General features: G+C 43.5%; 1 protein-coding gene across 1 annotated transcript in view; it reads right to left on the reverse strand.

Annotated features, from left to right (window-relative positions):
* BRIP1 (BRCA1 interacting helicase 1) overlaps positions 1–20,818 on the reverse strand; it is a 294,634-nt gene that overhangs the window by 23,615 nt on the left and 250,201 nt on the right. The window contains exons 26-27 of the mRNA XM_053274533.1: positions 14,771–14,868; positions 14,458–14,536 (exon numbers count right to left, since the gene is read on the reverse strand). The gene's annotated coding sequence lies outside the window, so the exon portion shown is untranslated. The remainder of the gene's footprint in view (positions 1–14,457; positions 14,537–14,770; positions 14,869–20,818) is intronic.

The following is a 20,818-nucleotide window of genomic DNA, read 5'->3' on the forward strand; positions in this document are numbered from 1 at the left end:
TCCCTTCTAGCTCCTAAATTCTATGATCCAGAAAGCATTGCCCTTATCACTAAGTGGCTCTGAGATTTTTGAGATTAGAGAGAATCTCTCAGGTGGGAAAGGTTAGTTTGCCTAATGGGAGCTAGGTTTAAAACAGACTCTGCTGGCTGCAAAGGCAACTGAATTTATACATGTGAAGGGCTTTATTCCAGAAATGCACATAGCTTTGGCAGTAACAGGAATTGCTAAATAATCTGCAAGCAAGGTTTGATTTCCTAGCTAAAACCAGACTCTAGTATGTTCAGTGCCCGAATACAAATAGACTCCCTATCTGATCCAACTTCTTCTGTTTCTGTTGTGTCCTACGGGGACGGAATCAAGGTTTATAGTATGTTATAGGAAGTACGCAATACTGCAAGCTTTAATTGGGAGCTACCATCGAAAGCATTACTAGATTCAACAGTCTGGGCTTGTATGGGGAGGATGGATCTTGGATGGAAATTAGAAGAAACTTCTAAAGATAAGCTGGACAAAAGGACCAGTTCTCTAGAAGGATGGTGAACTCTCCTTGCTCAAGTACTTCAAGCAGAGATTGGAGAGTAGTTTCCTCAGGACCTCTGGATTTCCTGCTTCAAGCAGATGACCTGCAACTCTATGAGGCTGTGATATGGTAAGCCAATTTATAAATTCTCTATGTTAAGTGGTAAAGCTGCGAGTTAAGAACACAACTTAAGTTTACTTTCTGAGGCTATCTTGGTTCTTGTGTGTTACAGTCCCCAAAGGGCTCACAATTTAAAAAGGAACAGCAGCAAAAAGTTAAAACATTACAGTTTAAAGTTAAAAACAAAGTTTTAAAGCAGTGTTAAAACTATTAAAAGAGTATTTAATTCAGAGATACGTCTTTAAAGATTTGTGCAAGTTAGGTGCGAGTTGGTTCAAATTGGTTTGACTGATTGGTTGGTTAAACCAATCAATGGCATTGTCTCTGACCAGCAGACCACCCTGCCTCTTAGATGCTGTGATTGGCTACTGCCATTGCCTAGGGGGCTTTTTCAGTGGGTTCTACCGTCTCTGCAGATGACATGTATTAGTCAAGCCTCTGCTCAGGGTGAGTAGAAGCCATTTTATTGGGGAAAGTTCCTGACATCCTCCTTAGGTCTTATGCAGAATGTATATCTTCAACACTGGACCATTTCTCATTGGTATGTTAACACATACACCCCGCCCCATCTGCTCATTTCCTTTGGCCTCAGCTGTACTTGGACCAATATTGGATTTGGCCCTCTCCTTTGAGTAGAACAAATATTATAGCAGATTGCCGAGGACCTATACGTCATGCTTAAATATCCCAGAAATTAAAGGAGCTAAACTTAATCCATGGGTAAAAAATATGGATTTGCTAACACTGGCAACTCTTCTGTTCAAGAAAAGCCAACATCTGGAATTAAAAAGGGGTACGTGTTGGCAATGATATTTTCTTTTGGAGGAAGAGGGGATCTCTGTATTCTGGAAAATACGGGCAGCTCCACATTACATTTATTATGTCATTAAATAATTCTCATTGCAGCTTGCAGAAAAAATGCTTCTTTCTTCAAAAGAAGCATTTTCCCCCTACAAGCTGAACCTCTTTTCTTCAAGAGAACCTCCTCCAGAAGGGAGAGTGGAATATTCTGCACGGCAGAAAAGACATCACTTTTGTGGGCCAACTGTGATTTCCCAGCATTCTTTGCACAGGAAGATCCCAACTCGAAGATGTGCCATAAAGTCACTGAAATTCTCAGGTTGGTGGTTTGATAATCTCTGTATTACTGATATAAGCAAGACCCCCAAACGATAGACACCACAAGAGACTCAACTGAATTTAAATATAAAACTGGAACCAGTCAAGCCCACAAGATGATTGGGAAAAATCGTAGCAAATCTGATGGACAGAAAATGGCAAAAAGAAAAAAGAAAGAAAAAGAAAATAGCCAGGCATTTTTCTGGAAGTTAAGCACAGCCTCAACTATGAGACAAGTGTGGTTTCAACAAGACGGGTCCCTTGTAAAGACTGTACACATATTTGGGTTTATTTATTTAGTTAGTTTAGTATCCCTACGTGTACTTAGCTGTATAAGGCAGCTTCTTGTGTTCTTACCGGAAGGGCTCATAGGAATATAGGAAGCTGCTACCTACTGAGCCAATCCTTTGGTCCGCCTAGCTTAGGATTGTCAACCCATACTGGCAGTGGCTTCTCCAAGGTTGAAGACAAGAGTCTCTCTCCGCCCTATCTTGGAGATGCTGCCAGGGAGGGAACTTGGGACCTTCTGCATGCAAGCAGGCAGGTGCTCTTCCCGGAGCAGCCCCACCCACTAAGGGGAAGATCTTACACATGTTGTCCCCCTGCTGCTGCACTCTTTGTTCCTCATCTGAGGATCACCTGCTGAGGATCTCAGCGATGTGTTTCAATGTGTGTGTGTGTGTGTATATATATATATATATATATGCACACAAGGGTTTCCAGTTATGAGCCAGGCTATTCCAGTTACTGGCTTACATCCAGACTAAGTTACTCATCACCAGTCTTGCTGGAATTAATAGGGCAAGTTTACTTGTCAGGGGCGTAGCAAGGTTGGAGTGGGCCCAAAGACCAGATTTTAAAATGCCCCCCCCCAAAGTCCAGGGCCTCTGCACACCCCAGGCCCCCAAGGATTTAAGTCTGATATTTCAAAATAAGTATGCTGCCTAGAAATACATTTCACTGAATACACACACACACTTCACAATATATAGTGATATACATTGAGTACTATATATTTGTGCTTCTTTTAATGCCTAGAACACACTAGAAACACTAATTATTAAAATGGGACCCTTGCTGCAGATTAGCAAAGGTGACTTTCAACCATGCAGTGTGAGCCTATGTATGTTTTCTCAGAATTTTGAACAATGTTCAGTAAAGTTTGATTGCAGGAGGTTTTTCACAGGAGGCTTTTAAAGCCCTTTAACACACCTCTCCTCTGGAATGGAGGTGCTGCATTCACATGTTGGCCAGATTGACCCTGAAGTCCCTGCAAGTTATTGGGGAGCAGTTCACACACAAGAAAAATAAAATAAAATAAAAGCCCCACACATGCTTCGCAGTTCTCACTCAGACCTTCTGGGTTGCAAAACAACTTGAGCATAAGTGCATTTATCAATGAATGAATAAATAAATAAATATAATATTGTTTGTTCCAGAAGTTTTTATAATTTTCTGCCATGAAACAAACCACTTATAGGATTTTTTAGATAGTTTTTTTTAAACCAGCAAATTTTCCAAGCTGTTTTAAATTAAACATTCAGAGACTTCTGCCTTTCCCCCCCGCTGCCATATCAAAGCCCTATGGCAAGCAGATCCCTATATATCTGGGGGAGAGGGGTGACCACAAAAAGGAGTTCACATTCTACCTGGCAAATGCTGGGCTGGGCAGAGGGTCTGCTGCAGGGAGCTGTGGGAGCCACTCTGCCTGCCTGCCTTCCTTGGGGCCTCCCTGCAAGCCCTGCCGATCAGCTGATTGGCGGGGAGAAAAGGAGCTCTTTGCAGGCAGCTTGTCTGCTGCTTAGATTGCCGGCCAGGAGGACAAGCAGGAGAGAGGGCAAGCAGGGCAAGTGGCTGAGGGGACCTGTGGCGGAGCAGGGGGCAATGGGGAGTCATGAGGTGTCTCTGGGGGGGCCCCCAAGGCAGTGGGGCCCCCAGGCAACCGCCTCCCCTTGCCTAATAGTAGTTACGCCGCTGGTTCAATGGTTCAATGGTTTAAAGGTTTAAAAGTTCAAAGGTTTAAAAGTTAGATTTAAAAGTTTGAAGGGTCAAAAGTTTGAAGAGTCAATAGTTCAAAAGTGAACTTTCCTAAAGGGCTCACACTCTAAAAAGATACATAAGTTGGGAACCAGGAATGCCCCCCCGCCCAGGGATTCTGTGCTGGGGCTGGATAGGGCCAGTTGCTCCCCCCCTTCAATCAAGAGAATCATCACCACTTTTAAAGAGGTTTCTCTTTGCTCCGTTAGCAGGGCGCTGGTGTGTGCTTGCATGGAGATATTAGATAACAGGCTGCTCCAAAGGAGAAGAGACAAGGACGACTGGAGGATTCAGCTAAGATGGGGAACCCAGCAGTCCACCAATCCAACTCTTCCTCCCCCTGCAGTGACTGTGGCATGAAGGGACACCTTTTCATCTTTATTCCAAACCATGCTTTATTGGCTGCCACAGGATTGGTCTCTGGACAGCTCACACTGGAGCACACAAGAAAATTAGTCTCCACCTGGCATCCATGATGCCATGAGTAGGAGAGCAGGGGAGCCTTGCTGCTGAGACTACTCCGCAAGTGGGGCTGCCCCTGCTGCCAAGCCGACCCTCCCCCTTGTGTCAGTACTTGGCCAAAGAGCTAGGACCTGGGCATGCTTCCTTGTAGGAACTTCCACAGCATAGGTCTCCATGCAGAGAGAAACATGCTTAAGGTCATTCACAGTCTACTTCAACACAGTATATCCAGCATTGTTTCAAGGAAATCAACTCACCCAGCATGTTAAATATATTATTTATTTATTTACACAGTCAGACAGGTGTTATTGACTGGTTTGTTTTATCCAGACATCGAGTCCTTCCCAAGGACCTGGGATGGCTGGATTTTATTGTCAATGTTGTTGCTGTTGTTATAGATATCGTCGCAGAATATAGGTCTTTTGGAACTGCACCCAGGGCGCCAATGACCACTGGGATTATTTGGGTCTTTTTCTGCCACAGCCTTTCAATTTCAATTTGTAGATCTTTGTATTTGGTGATTTTTTCTATTTCTTTTTCTTCTATTCTGCTATCCCCTGGTATTGCTATGTCGATTATTTTCACTTGTTTTTCTTTCTTCTCGACTACAGTGATATCTGGTGTGTTGTGTGGCAGATGTTTGTCTGTTTGTAGTCGGAAGTCCCATCATATTTTTACATCTTCATTTTCTACCACTTTTTCAATTTTATGGTCCCACCAATGTTTGGCTACAGGTAGCTTGTATTTTTTGCAGATGTTCCAGTGTATCATCCCTGCTACCTTGTCATGCCTTGGTTTGTAGTCAGTCTGTGCGATCTTTTTACAACAGCTGATTAGGTGGTCCACTGTTTCATCTGCCTCTTTACAAAGGTGGCACTTGCTGTTTGTTGTGGATTTTTCTACTTTTGCTCTTATTGCATTTGTTCCTAGTGCCTGTTCTTGTGCAGCCAGTATTAAACCCTCTGTTTCTTTCTTCAAGTTGCCATTCTTAAGCCATTGCCAGGTCTTGGTGATGTCTGATTTTCCACTTATATTGTGCAAATATTTACCATGCAGGGGCTTATTTCTCCATTTTTCTGCTTGGTTCTTGACTTGTTCTTTCTTGTAGGCCTGCTTTGTTTCATTGGTGTTGAAGAGTTTCGCATTATTGACCATTTGAAGTGCATCTTCTTCACTGTCCTTGATATATTCTTCAAGGCCTCTTTTCTCCTCCTCTACTGTTTGATGGACTTGCAGCATTCCTCTTCCACCTGAGCTGCGAGGGAGGTATAGCCTATCGACATCACTGCGGGGGTGCAGAGCATGATTGATGGTCATGATTTTCCTGGTCTTACGATCTAGCGTCTCTAGCTCTGCCTGGGTCCAGTCTATTATTCCTGCAGTTTATCTGATAACAGGTATAGCCCAGGTGTTTATGGCTTGTATGGTGTTCCCGCAATTGAGTTTGGACTTGAGGATTTTTCTAACTCTCCTGATGTATTCACTTCCAATTTTTATTTTAACTTCAGTGTGTGCGATGTTATCAGCCTGGAGAATGCCCAAGTATTTGTAACATTCTTTCTCTTCCAGGTTCTTGATCTTGCTTCCATTGGGCAGTTCTATTCCTTCTGTTTTTGTTATTTTTCCTCTTTTCATTATTAATGCAGCACACTTTTCTAGTCCAAACTCCATTGCTATATCGCTACTGAATATAAGGACAGTGTTTAGCAGTGATTCGATTTCTGACTGGGACTTTCCATACAACTTCAGATTGTCCATGTACAGCAGATGGTTGATTTTACTTGATGTTTTAGATGTTTGGTATCCGAGGCCTGTTTTGTTTAGTATTTTAAACAAACATGCTCCACATGCTCATTGCGTTTTTAATAAATATCTGAATGTTTTTGCTGATACCAGTTGTTTCTAAACATTTTAGTATCCATGTGTGAGGCAATGAATCGAAGGCTTTCTTGTAGTCAATCCATGCAACACTTAGATTGGTTTTTCTTCTCTTGCAGTTTTCTAAAATCATTTTGTCAATTAGTAGCTGGTCTTTTGTGCCTCTGGTGTTCGGGCAATTTCCTTTCTGTTCAACTGGAAGCTGTTTGTTAGTTAATAAGTGTTGCATCACTTCATCTGCTATTATTCCAGTTAATAATTGAACATGGTTGGCAGGCAGGTTATCGGTCTATAATTACTTGGAACTGCACCTTTTGCTGGGTGGTCCCTTTGGAAATCTAGCATGTTTCCAAGCAATTTACTGAAGCAACTTTCTCTTAAGCACAACTCTGCTTCTAAGAGTTGTTCAGCTAAAGGGCACACAGAACAAGAATAGCTTGATCTTGGCTGAAACACACACAGACATCCATACCACTCAGGCACTCTGTACACAGCTCTGCAGATCCACAATCACATTTATATATATTAAAGGATCAAAGGATCGAAGGTTCAAAGGTTGCAAGCTTCAAAATATCAAAGGTTCAAAAGTTCGAAGGTTCTTTGGTTCGACAGTTCAATGCAGGGGTGTAGCAAGGTTGGAGTGGGCCCAGAGACCAGATTTTAAAATGGGGCCAGATTGCCTCCCCTTGCCTAATAGTAGTTACGCCCCTGTTACTTATATTAATTTCAATGCAAGTACTCAGGGTTAGTTTTATGAATCTTGTCAATCAGGCTGAAGGGAGAGAGACCCTGAGCTTACTTAGAAGCTTATTTGTCCCATTAATTTCAGTAAGAGTTCTCCTGATGGGGAAGAGAGCTTGTTGCTAAGCAGGGTCTGCCCTGGTTTGCATTTGAAGGGGGAAATATGAGTGGTCACTGTAAGATATTCCCCTTGGGGGATGGAGCCGCTCTGGGAAGAGCATCTAGGTTCCAAGTTCCCTCCCTGGCAGCATCTCCAAGATAGGGCTGAGAGAGATTCCTGCCTGCATCTTTGGAGAAGCTGCTGCCAGTCTGTGTAGACCAGGGATTCTCAACATTGGGTCCCCAGATGTTACTGGGCTTCAGCTCCCATAATCCCCAGTTCCAGTGACCTTTGGTTGGGGATTATGGGAGTTGAAGTTCAATAACATCTGGGGACCCAACATTGAGAATCCCTGGTGTAGACAATGCTGAGCTAGATGGACCAAGGGTCCAACTCAGTAGAAGGCAGCTTCCAGTGTTCCTGAGTAACCTAGTCTGGATGTAAGCCAGTGATTGGAGTAGTCTGTCTCATAAACACAACATCTTTACTTACATGCACAAAAAATCTCTATGGGGCGTACTTTTGCAGAAGGTTTGTGACAGAAGACGGTTTATAAAAAGTCTGTGAACCCCTGGAATAGAAGGGATAGAAACAGCCAGGACGTAATTTTTGGAGTTCTTAAGCACATGCGCCTTCAAGGCGCATGTTCGAAAGATCTATAGTTTGAAAGTTCAATAGTTCGATAGTTCGAAGGTTCAATATTTTGGAACTTCGATAGTTCCAAAACTATCCTTCAAACTATCGATCTATTGAACTTTTGAACTATCCAAATTTTGAACTTCCGTACTATTGAACCTATGAACATTCAAACTATAGAACTTTCAAACCTTTGGACCTTAGAACTTTCGAACCTTCAAAATATTGAACCTCCGAACTATCGAAGCTTCGAACTATCGAAGTTCCAAAATATTGAACCTTCGAACTATTGAACTTTCAAACTATAGATGTTTCGAACATTTGAACCTTAGAACTTTCGAACTATCGAACTTTTGAACCTTCGAAGTATTGAGCCTTCGAACTGTTGAACTTTAGTACTACTGAACTTTCGAACAGTTGAACATTTGAACCTTGGAACCTTTGAAACTTCAAACTATTGACAAAGAATAAGCAGACCCATTAAAGACAAAGCAGCGCCATTTAAGCTGCTTTATCTTTAGCCCTATTAAAGACAAAGCAGCGTCATTAAAGACAAAGCAGTGGCATTCAAACCTTTGATCCCTCGAACTTTTGAACCCTCGAACCTTTGAACCCTTGAATTGTTAAACTCTCGAACTTTTGAACGATTGAAGCCTCGAACTCTTGAACATTTGAACCTTCGAACGCTCAAATCTTTAAACTCTTGAACCTTTGAACCCTTGAACCTTCGATCCCTCAAATATTTGAACCCTTGAACCTTTGAACTCTCAAACCTTTCAACAATTTAACCTTTGAAATCTTGAACCTTTGAACCTTGAACTCTCGAACCCTCAAATCTTTGAAATTTTGAACCCTTGAACCTTAGAACTATCAAACCTTTGAACCCTCGAAACTATGAACCATTGAAAAACCATTGAACTCTTGAACATTTGAACCTTCGAACGCTCAAATCTTTAAACCTTTGAACCTTGAACCTTCGATCCCTCGAATATTTGAACCCTTGAACCTTTGAACTCTTAAACCTTTCAACCCTTTAACCTTTGAAATCTCGAACCTTTGAACCTTGAACTCTCGAACCCTCAAATCTTTGAAACTTTGAACCCTTGAACCTTAGAACTATCAAACCTTTGAACCCTCGAAACTATGAACCATTGAAAAACCATTGAACTCTTGAACATTTGAACCTTCAAAAGCTCCAAACTCTCGAACCTTTGAAGCCTCGAACTTTTGACCCATCAAACCTTTGCACCCTCGAATCTTTGAACCGTCGAACCTTTGAACCCTTAAACCTTTGACCTTTCAAACCTTTGAACTGCTGAATCCTCCAATCTTTGAACTCTCGAACCTTATAACCCCCTACCTTTGAACCCTTGAAGCTTTGAACTCTCAAACCCTTGAACCTTTGAATCCTTGAACCTTTGAACTTTCGAACCTTAGAACACACAAACTTTTGAACATTTGAAACTTTGAACCTTCGAATCTTTGAACTCTCAACACTTTCAACGTTTGAACTCTTGAACCTTTAAACCATTGAACCCTCAAACCATTGAACTCTTGAACATTTGAACCTGCAAAAGCTCAAAACTTCAAACTCTAGAACCTTTGAATACTTGAACCTTTGAACTCTCGAACCTTCGAACCCCAGAAACTTTGAACCCTCGAACCTTTGAATCCTTGAACCTTTGAACTCTCGAGCCCTCAAACCTTTGAACCCTTGAAGATTTGAACATTCGAACCTTTTAACTCTCGAACCCTCGAAACTTTGAACCTTTGAACTCTCGAACCCTCAAACCTTTGAAGATTTGAACATTCGAACCTTTGAACCCTCGAACGTTTGAATCCAAGAATCTCTGAACCCTCAAACCTTTGAAACTTTGAACCCTTGAACCTTTGAAGTCCCGAAACCTTGAAACTTTGAACCCTTGAAACTGTGACCTCTAGAACCTTTGATCTCTTGAACCTTTGAACCATTGAACCCTTGAAACTTTGAACCCTCAAACCTTGGAACTCTCGAACCTTTGAACCCTCGAACCTTGGAACTCTCAAACTTTTGAACTTCTGACCTATCAAACCTTTGAACTCTGAACCTTTGAACCTTCTAACCTTTAACGCTTGAACCCTCAACCCTTTGAACCCTTGCCCTTTTGCCCTCTTAAAATATAGATGGGACAGGAATAGCTGGGAGATTTCTCGAGCTGTCGTCAAGATGGATGCCATTTTGAGTAGCTGGGAAACTGCAAGTGTCGTTTCAATAAGAAGGGACTCTTGCAACATGCTGATGTTGCTGAACTAATTTGGGGGTAATTTTTTTTGACATTTTCAGATATCTGGCAGGCAAAACAATGGCTTGAAAAATGTAAGGGATAGGAATAGTAACTAGATATTTTTGGGAGTTATGATATGCATCTTGAGCTACTGAAACAGGACATTTTCAATGCAGTGGGTCCCCCCTCATATGCTGATTTGGGTGGACAAATTCGGGGCACGTTGGCATTCCCTGTTGATGGGGGAAGGACATTCTCAGTGGACTATTTCCACCCATTTCTCTAGACGGCAGGATCATGTCAATGAGGCAAACTTTTAAGAGCCTCCTGGGAGGAAATTCCTCCCAGTTCTACTGTCTGGCTGCTCTAGAATCTACAGCATAGCTTCTCAACAGGTGGTACATGAACCCCTGGGGATCTGAGAGGTACAGGAGGAGGGGCAGAGGGGAAAGATGCCTACTGAGGAGGATGGAGAGACAGGCTCCTGCTTGCCTTGGATACTTGGTTTTTGCCTACACTGACTGAAAGGCATCAACTCATACTGCACGGGAGGAGGTAATGGTCAACCCCTCCTGTATTCTACCAAAGACAACCACAGGGCTCTGTGGGTGCCAGGAGTTGAAATCGACTTGACAGCACACTTTACTTTTACTTACTCCCATTGGAATTAATGGAACAAGAAAACTTGCCCCATCAATTTCAATAGAATTCTTATTGAGTAACTTAGTGTGGATGCAAGCCAGTGACTGGATTAGCCTGTTTCCATGTTAACACGTAAATGTGTGTTTTTGTGTAAAACACAGACACACACACACACACAAACAGTTATGAGATGGGCTAATCTAGTCACTGGCTTACACTGAGATTAAGTTTACTCACAAGCAGTTTTATTGAAATTAATAAGGCAAGTTTACTTGTCCTTTTGATTTCAGTGAAAGCACTCCTGAATAACTTCAACTGAATGAAAGCCACTGACTGGGACACACTCTAAAAACATTTATGGGACTTCTGAGCTGAAGGTTTGTAATGGTAAGGGGTACACTTGTTACAAAAAGGTTGGGAACCCCAACCTTTTTGTGACAAGTATGTTTACAGAATCCTTTAGTATTTTTTGCTGAGTTCTTATAGAACTTGGTGGCGTATGTTTTCCTTCCCTTTGCAGAGAAAAAAGTATATTGCTGGGAGGAAAGGTGTGAATGTGTGTAGTAAGATGTGTAACTGGGAGATCAGAATGGCTAACAGCACTCAACAGAAGAGCCACCTGCAATCCACCCTGCTCATCTCTGTTGGAGAGGAGTACCAGTTCTACCCCTGATAGAACCCTGAGGTGTTCCATAGCAAGGCTGAAAAGGAAAACACTAGGAAAAGAACTTGGTTGCGTATTTGTCTTATTCTTCTTGGTTCATCTTTGTTCCTGTTTGTCTCTAGGCAGCCCAGATGGTGGAGGATATTTTGACAGAATCGGACGATGAAGGGCTTCTCCAGAAATGCCAGCTCCTAAGTGTTCTGATTTAAATATGCCATAACTTTTGCCATAAAAAGCAGAGAATCTGCGGTTCCTTGGGTTCGTGTGTTGGTTTGGACACAGCAACACACCATCACTTGTCAATAGCATGTTCCTGTCCTCGGGCAAGAGAGGAATTAGATCTAAATCTGCTGCTGTATAACTACTGTACTTCCCCATTATGTGGGCATTCAGGGAGCTGTGGCTTGTTCTACTTAAAACAAGCCCCGTCAAGCCATGCGTTGGGTTTGCTGTGACACCTGCAGCAGATCTGTGTGTGTTTCTCCAATGGGGGAATTGAGGTACACTTGCAAGAAAAGGAACATTGTATTTCAGTGTTTGTATCCCGATTTTATCTGTAAGGGGTTAGAAAGGCAAAAGGGTACATCCCACCCTTTAATGGTGTGCTACTTAAAGGTGCAGCGGGGAAATGCTTGACTAACAAGCAGAAGGTTGCCAGTTCGAATCCCCGCTGGTCTGTTTCCCAGACTATGAGAAACACCTAGTGGGCAGCAGAAATAAAGGAAGAGGCAGAAAGATATCATCTCATACTGCGGAGTCGACACTGACTCCACGGCACATTTTACCTTTACTAGAGTCTTTGGGTTGGAACGGAGAAGAGTACTTGTGCTACCCTGGAGAATTGTTGCCTCCTCTCTCCAGCTGACTGTGCACCTGAACTTGAAATTATGTGTGCCCCCCCCGCCCCCCGAACTGGGGAATCAAAAGCACTCAAAGGCCTGATTCCTATTTATACAGGTTTCAGATCAGATGTAGGATAAAATTGGAGCAAGGGAACTTATAGTCTCTCCTACAGAATATAGAAACTAATCATTAATACTTAACAACATTTTTGAGCTTGTGGGTTTGTGGGGTGGAGCCCATACCGCAGAGCATTAGGGATTTCTGGTTCTGGGCTCTATTTTGTACATCATAGCTGGGTTGGTTCTCTCCTCTTTAGACTGCCTGACCTTATGATGACCAATCAGGTTGGGGGAGATTTTTTTTCCTCCTTGAGGGGTTCAAGATTCTTTACAGATAGCTAATGATGACTAGTTTTGGACCTTTTAGACACAATCAATACTATTGTATTTTTCTTATGTTTTGATTTTGATGGATAAGATCTTGTATGTAAACTTGTATGGTTTTGTTGGACTCTCAGAGATGTAACCTTTCTGTTTCTACCTATAATGCAAATAAAAGCATTTATTTTATTTTTTTATAAAAAGCAGCACTCAAAGGTATTCTTTTCAACCCACATCTCAGGCAGCTGCCCCAAGAGCTCGCTTGTGAAGAGGTACATGCGGGAGCTGCTGTTGATGGAAAAGGGGCATCCGAATTGGTGTGAATGGATAACCACATCTTTATTTGATAGCCACTGAAGTTGATTAAGAATGGATTAGTTTGTGCAGGTGTATGAAGCCAGCATTTCCCAAAGGGGTGTGTAAAGCTTGACCGGTCAAGGACATACTGATTAAGCAACCTCTACAGTTCGGGGGGCCGAAGCTTGACTGGTCAAAGTCATACTGATTAAATTCTACAGTTGGGGGGCGAAGCTTGACCGGTCAAGGTCATACTGATTAAATTCTACAGTTGGAGGGCCGAAGTTTGACCGGTCAAGGTCATACTGATTAAGTTCTATAGTTGGGTGGGGGGGCGAAGCTTGACCGGTCAAGGTCATACTGATTAAGGTCTACAGTTTGGGGGGCGAAGCTTGACCGGTCAAGGTCATACTGATTAAGGTCTACAGTTTGGGGGGCAAAGCTTGACCGGTCAAGGTCATACTGATTAAGTTCTACAGTTTGGGGGAGGGGGCGAAGCTTTACCGGTCAAGGTAATACTGATTAAATTCTACAGTTGGAGGGATGAAGCTTCACCGGTCACCAGTCATGGCCTCTACAGTTGGGGTTGAAGCTTAAGCGGTCAAGGTCATACTGATTAAGCTCTACAGTTGGGGGGCGAAGCTTAAGCGGTCAAGGTCATACTGATTAAGCTCTACAATGGGGGGCGAAGCTTAACCGGTCAAGGTTATACTGATTAAGTTCTACAGTTGGGGGCCAAAGCTTAACCGGTCAAGGTCAAGCTGATTAAGTTCTACAGTTGGGGGGCAAAGCTTAACCGGTCAAGGTCATACTGATTAAGTTCTACAGTTGGGGGGACGAAGCTTGACTGGTCACCGGTCATGGCCTCTACAGTTGGGGTTGAAGCGTAACCGGTCAAGGTCATACTGATTAAGCTCTACATTTGGGTCAAGCTTTGCCTTCCCACATGACCACCACATATGGAAAAAAGTTCCTTCACACTGTCCTCATTTCCAACATTGGTTTTAAACATTCTTATACATTAATGCTAATTTTTTCGGTGTCAGATACCACCTATACATCATCTTATAATAATTTTCTTTTAAAGTATAACATGCAGTAAACTTTAAACCAGTTTTCCATAATTTTCCCCAAGCAGCCATATCTATATTATGACCCACATCTTGTGCCCATTTTATCATAGTTATTTTAACCACTTTGTCTCTTGTCTCCTCCAAAAGCAACAACTTATACATCTTAGAGACTAATCTTTCATCATTTTCACACAGCTCCTTCTCAAATCTTGACATTTGATCCACAAACCCTAACCCTAAGATCCTTTTTATAAATTTCATTTAGCTGATGATACTGAAACCAATTACTAACCAACTTTTGTACTTCATTTACAATTTTTAATTTACAGCCCTTCTCTTGAAAACATAATAAATCCCTATAAGTACCCCATTCAGATGGCAAGAAGACTTCTGCCCTAATAAAGTTATGATCCTCGAGTTGTCTGGGATTTCCCCCTCCTCGGTCCCTCAACACCTGCAATTTGCCTATGAGAACAGTGCTTGCTTGCTGACTTCACACACATGATGGATTTCTCCTAGCCTGCTGATCTGGGCGGACAGAACAGGAGATTTTTCCAAGTTCTAAATCTGGTAGGCAAGAAATCACTTAAAAACATAAGGAGTAGCAAGTTGGGTTTTCCTGAGCTGGATAAATACATTGTCAGCTGCAAAACAAGGGACGTTCAATATGATGGTACTGACCTTGATAATAAGACGATTTAGGTGGGGAAATATGGAGAGTATTTGCATTCCTCAGAAATCTGGCAGGCAAAGAAAAAGGCTGAAAAATAAAAGGGGTGAGAATAATAAGTAGATATTTCTGGAAACTGTTTGCTAAACATATCCCCAGCTATGAAACAAGGGAATTTGCAGCCCTCCCAACAGGCTGGTTTTTGTTGGCCAAACCTGGGAAAATTTTTGCAATTTTGAGAAATGCAGCAAGGGAAAACATAGTTAAAATATAAGGGACAGAAATAGCAAGGTGATATTTCTGGGGGTAGTTAGTTAAACTCACCTTCAGTTATGAAAGACTAACTTCCAACACGGCAGGTACCGAACAATAAAGAGAAGGCAATAGAATATTTTTTTAGGAGTTGTTAAACACATCAGCACCTATAAAGCAAGCACAGTTTCAACCAGGATGGGACACATCCTGGATTTTGTGAAATTGAGATATTTTCCTAATATTTAGAAATCTTGTAGAAAAAACAATGGCTTAAAAATAGACTTGTCATAGCCAGGAGGAATTACTTGGAGTTTACTTCCATAGCTATGAGATAAGCACACTTTCAAGAAGACGGGGTCCTGCCAATACAGAGATACTGGTGCACAAAAGAAGAGTATTTTCACAATTTTCGGAAAGCTGGTTGACAAAAAAATGGTTTAAAAGTAGATGGGATGTGAACAGCCAGGCGATTTTTGTAGGAGTTGCTTAAACACATCCACAACTACAAGGAAAATGCAGTTTCAGTAAGACAGGACCCAGACAACATGGTGATTTTCATGCACAGATTTGCAGTATTATTTTTGAAATTTAAGGGCTTCAAAAACAGAAGGGTTTCATGATAACAATGAAAAGCATAAGAACATAAGAACAGCCCTGCCAGATCAGACCCAAGGCCCATCCAGTCCTGTGTCCTGTTTCACAGTGGCCCACCAGATGCCTCTGGGAAGCCCACAGGCAAGTGGTGAAGGCATGCTCTTTTTCCTGCTGCTGCTCCCTTGCAACTGGTATTTAGACAGGGATTCTCAATGTTGGGTCCCCAGCTGTTATTGGACTTCAACTCCCAGAATCCCCAACCAAAGGCCACCGGGGCTGGGGATGATGGGCATTGAAGTCCAATAACATCTGGGGACCCAACGCTGAGAATCCGTGAGTTAGAGGCATCTTTATTTAGAGGTGGCCTATAGCCACAAGACCAGTAGCCATTGATAGACCTGTCCTCCACGGATGTATCTAAGGCCTTTTTAAAGCCATCTAGGCCAGTGGCTGTCACCACATCATGTGGCAGATTAATTCCATAGGTTAATTGTGCCACCCTGGAGGCAACCGTCTCATCAGTTTTGGCAAAAGGATTAGGGAAGCCAACCCTTCAGGACTGGCCTGCTGTCTCCTGGAACTGGCATCAGTCTCCAGGTGACTACTGAACGCAATCTGGACAGCCTGATGTTGGAGAAACCCTGGACAACATGCTGGAAGGAACAGGAACAGCTTCAGTCAGCTTTGGCAACTCTTAACAGGACGCTAAACCTTTTGCCTGACCCAAAAGAGCCCTTCCGATGTTCCCAAGTCCTGCAGAACCATGAAACCTGAGCTGCATACATAACTTCAGCCCTCCATTTCTGGTTGGACTACAACTCCCATCATCCCCAGCCCCAGTGGCCAATAGTCAGGGTTGATGGCAGTTGTAGTCCAGCATCTTCAGGAGGGCCAGAGTTGTGCCCCTGCTGCATGATACACTCCCGTGAGCTGGCATTTCAAAAACACAACAGGGCAACCCACAGTACTCACCTTGATGTGTGCTGCACTTGTGTTCCTTTGCGAGCGGTCTTGGGAGTCCTCACACCTGTGGTTGCTAAGTGAGGGCTATCATGATAAAAATGTCAATAGGCGGGACATGAATCTATTGACTGCATTTGCCCCAAGGAGCTCGGAGCAGCCTAGATTGTCTCCCCCCCCCGCCATCTTCACAACAGCCCTGTGAAAGGGGATAGGCTAAGAGATACGGGCTGGCTCAAGCTCACACAGGGAGCTTCCTGGCAGGGGGCAAAGCCAGAGAGGCCCACTGCATCTAACAGTAACTCCAAAGTGTGTTATTTATGCTGGGAAATTGGCATGGGGGAAATGGGTCCAAAGACCCGCTTCCAGTGCTTTAGGTTCAATCTAAGACACACGCCCCCGCCCACCACCACCTCTGCTTTTATTCAGTGGGAAAAGACACAGAAAGATCTGATCACGGGCTTCCTGCATCATGGTTACTTTGGCCCCGAGTGGGGATTTGAACCTGGAACTCACTAACCCTAGTCCAGTACACGACCTGTCACAGCACTGGCATTCCTATCATATAATAGATAGGGATACAGTGCTTAAATAAAAATGATCTCTAGAACCCAGCACCAAGAGAAGAATCTTGCACAACTTTAAAAAGATCTTGAAATGTCTGGGTTGGATCGTAAGCATGCACATACTCTCCAATATCGATATACTCTCAGGCGCCCCTCTCAAAGCAGTTTTATGCAAAGGTCAAACCTAAAGGGAAACAGAAATGCATGGGAACAAATGCTATAAAGGCCACTAGGCTGTCTATCCCGCAGAAAATGGATTTCTCCTCTGAAAAATGAAACACTAGGTATAGTTACACCGAACTGTACACCAAAGCTGCTGATATGAAAGAGTGAGGAAGTTCACGTGGGGAAAAATATTCTGTGAAACATACTGAGCTTTAGGCTTCTAGAAAAGCTTCGGTTCTCATAAGAAGTGCTTTGCGTTTTCCCTCAAAAACATATGTCAAGGCCGGGCCAAAGTTAGAGAAGTAATACATATATTCTTTTAAGAAGTCAGATGTGGTATTTATTTATTTATTTTACTTTTTATATCCCGCTCTTCCTTCAAGGAGCCCAGAGCAGTGTACTACATACTTCGGTTTCTCCTCACAACAACCCTGTGAAGTAGGCTAGGCTGAGAGAGAAGTGACTGGCCCAGAGTCACCCAGCTAGTCTCATGGCTGAAGGGGGATTTGAACTCAGGTCTCCCCTGGTCCTAGTCCAGCACTCTAACCACTCTAAGTTTCTTCAGACAAGCCATCAAAGGGGGGGGGGAGAGAGAGAATGCCAAGAAATCGATAATGCAGCAGGTTTTGCAGAGACTCGAGGCCGACCTGCTTGCGTGCACATTCTCTTTTCCCTTCAAGGAAAGGAGTCAATTTGAAGATTAGATAGCTGTCTTTCCTAGCCATTTATCATGATGAAGGAGAGAATACAGGCTGGAAGCCAGGAAATACTTCCACTGGGATTTCTGTACAGTATCATTCAGACCAGATTTTACAACTGGACACATATGAACCTTACTCCCCCCCCCCAAAAAAAAACACCCATGGGGTGATCCGTAGTTTCCCTACATGCATTTTGTCCTGGCCACAGAGTTGGGCAATTAACGCCGGCCCACCTTGAATAACCCCTGTGTGCAGCTGGCACTGGTTACGCATAACTCCATGGAAAGCGATGCAAGCCTTTCTTCAGACTGTGGTTATAATTCAAGTTGCCATCATAATTCCGTCTACACCAAAACCTGAAGCCAGTTTGGTGAAATTCTCCTTCCGTATCCCTATGTCAGAACCAAAATAACTTCAAAAATTCACCACTTCCAGTTCCACGGATTAAAAATGGTTCTCAGCCATTAATAATGAACCCTACTGCGTGGTGTAGTGGTTAGAGTGCTGGACTAGGACCGGGGAGACCCGAGTTCAAATCCCCATTCAGCCATGAGACTAGCTGGGTGACTCTGGGCCAGTCCCTTCTCTCTCAGCCTAACCTGCTTCACAGGGTTGTTGTGAAAGAGAAACTCAAGAATGTAGTACACCGCGCTGGGCTCCTTTGGAGGAAGAGCGGGATATAAATGTAAAGTAATAATAATAATAATAATAAGTTTGTTGAAGAAGCTTTAGCTCCTGAATCTACCAAACCAAGGCTTTTGGAAGAGAAAAGCACAACTAGAAAGCACTATGAGCCAGCAGGGTGGAACTGACATGTCAACCTGCTGAACTGAGTAAATACAGAGGAGAGTTTCAGATGGGGAAGTCCACGTGTCCCTGAAATGTGTGCTAAGGCTCAGTGACAGAGACAATGTCTGCTGGTTGTGAACTATTCCGAGCTTGTTACTGCTCCAACTTTAGCTGCTTCCACACTGGGCATTTAGTATGGAACTGCTGGTGCTTATTTACTCACTCTATATGGGGTATCTATATGAAACAGTGAACAGGATGTCTCTCCTTTCTTTGCATTGCTTTTTAGAGCTCAGAACATTCTACTTTAAAACAACAACAAGAACAGAACAGCAGTGCGATCACCCAGGTGTCTGTATGAGGAACAAAGGAAGCTGCCATATACTGAGTCAGACCCTTGGTCCATCTAGCTCAGTAATGTCTACCCAGACTGGCAGCGGCTTCTCCAAGGTTGCAGGCAGGAGTCTCTCTTAGCCCTACCTTGGAGATGCTGCCAGGCAGGGAACTTGGGACATGCTCTTCCCTGAACGGCCTCATCCCCTATGGGGAATATGTTCTTGTAGTGCTCACACATAGAGTTCCCCCTTCAAATGCAAACCAGGGCAGACCCTGCTTGCCAAGGGGACAATTCATGCTACCACAAGACCAGATCTATTGCCTGCACTGGCCACTCTCGAGCAGGAGGCAACCTTTGGCTCTCCAGTGGTTGCTGCCTACAACTTCCATCAATCCCTGTAGCAATTTATTTTGGCTGAGGAGGATGAGAGGTAACAACAGCTGGAGAGCCAAAGTTGCCTACTACTTCTAGTAGTTTCCTGCCTCTATGGTCTGTCCCTCCGCAATAGGCATGCACTTCCTGACTTTAAACTTCCTTTCCCTAACAGCAGTTGACTGAGAGGCATCAGAGACAGGACTGCGGCAAGAGGGGAAGGGAGCACAGGTGGCCCTCGTTACCCATGGTCCCAGCACCCGCGGTTTCGCATATTTGCGGATGGGCCTTACAGACCCAGTTTCTTGATTCACGGTACAAAAATAGGCTTAAATCACTCACGGTTGCTGAGTGGCCAGAAATGACTTCTGGCCGCCATTTTACTGCATGGCACCATTTTGAGGATCTTTCTTTTGAAATAACATTTATTTTTTGGTGAATGTTTGCCAAAGATTTGGCCGATCTGGGGGTTTTCGGGGACATTTCTGAAGCCCTGGAGAGCAAGGTACTGTGCATTTCTACTCTTATTTCTGCCCTGTTCCCAAGTTTTTGCCATTTGTTGTTGTTAGGAACCTAACCCTTGGATTCCCCTAGGAGTAAGGTTTCTTTGCGGTTATAGGTGAGAATGGAAACCCCACAAATAAAGAGGGCCACCTGTATCTAGCCCTTCTCCACACACTTGGTCCCAATAAAAATAGCCCACACATTAGAGGTTGGGTAAGTGGGGGTGGGAGTTGCTATCTGGGTCTAGGTGTGGAATCAGGGTTGCTACTCCACTTGCAACTTGAACCAGAAAAGGAACATAATACTCAAGTTGGGAAAAATCCATGGACTAAAGCTATGGACGAAATTTGTCCAGCTGGGGTGCCAACTCTGGTCGAAGATCTCCAGACCCCTGGAGATTGTTTCTCCCCAAATCCCCCAGTATCAAGCCATTAAAATGTTATTGGATACAACTCCCTTGCACCCTCTCTGTATTCCAGAGTCTGCAACCCAGAGATACATCATGATGTCAACATTACAGATTTCACTTGCAGAGATTCCTGCAATTTGAAATGCTTCCTAGATCTGTGCTTCTCTCCCCCGCCCCCCCCACCTTCTTTATAACCACAATATCATGCTTGGTGGTTACAAAGAAAAAACGCAACCACCCTTTTGATATTTGTTGCAACAGAAGAACTCAAAAACTATCAAGGTTTCGCTAATGAAATTCTAGCCGAATTCCACATTGGCAACCAGATCTCTATAAATTAGCCTCTGATGCTTGCTAAGATTATCGTAAAAAGGGTTCTGTAATCCTGTGACTGCTTTTTGCCCCCAGAAGTCTTAATGGTTATGGGTAATCGGAGGCTCCTAAAAGGATCAGCTGCGTAAGCAGTGCAAAATGGAATCCATAAACAGTTGTATCAGTCAGGGCATCGTTCCCTTTAATCTCCTGTGAGAGAGTTATCATTTCCGCTGGAGCCCATTTAGTCTCTGGGGACCTTCCCTTCATGTCCCTCGTGGGAACAAAAGGCTGCAAAATGCAGCCGAATCCCCATGGTGTCAGCAGGATGGTGGAGACAGGCTTCCAAAGATGGAAGCAAAACGTTCCCAGCTGATGGCAGAGAAAGATGAGGGCTGGGTGAGATGC

This window comes from Hemicordylus capensis, chromosome 12 (assembly GCF_027244095.1).
Source record: "Hemicordylus capensis ecotype Gifberg chromosome 12, rHemCap1.1.pri, whole genome shotgun sequence".
Lineage (NCBI taxonomy): Eukaryota > Metazoa > Chordata > Lepidosauria > Squamata > Cordylidae > Hemicordylus > Hemicordylus capensis.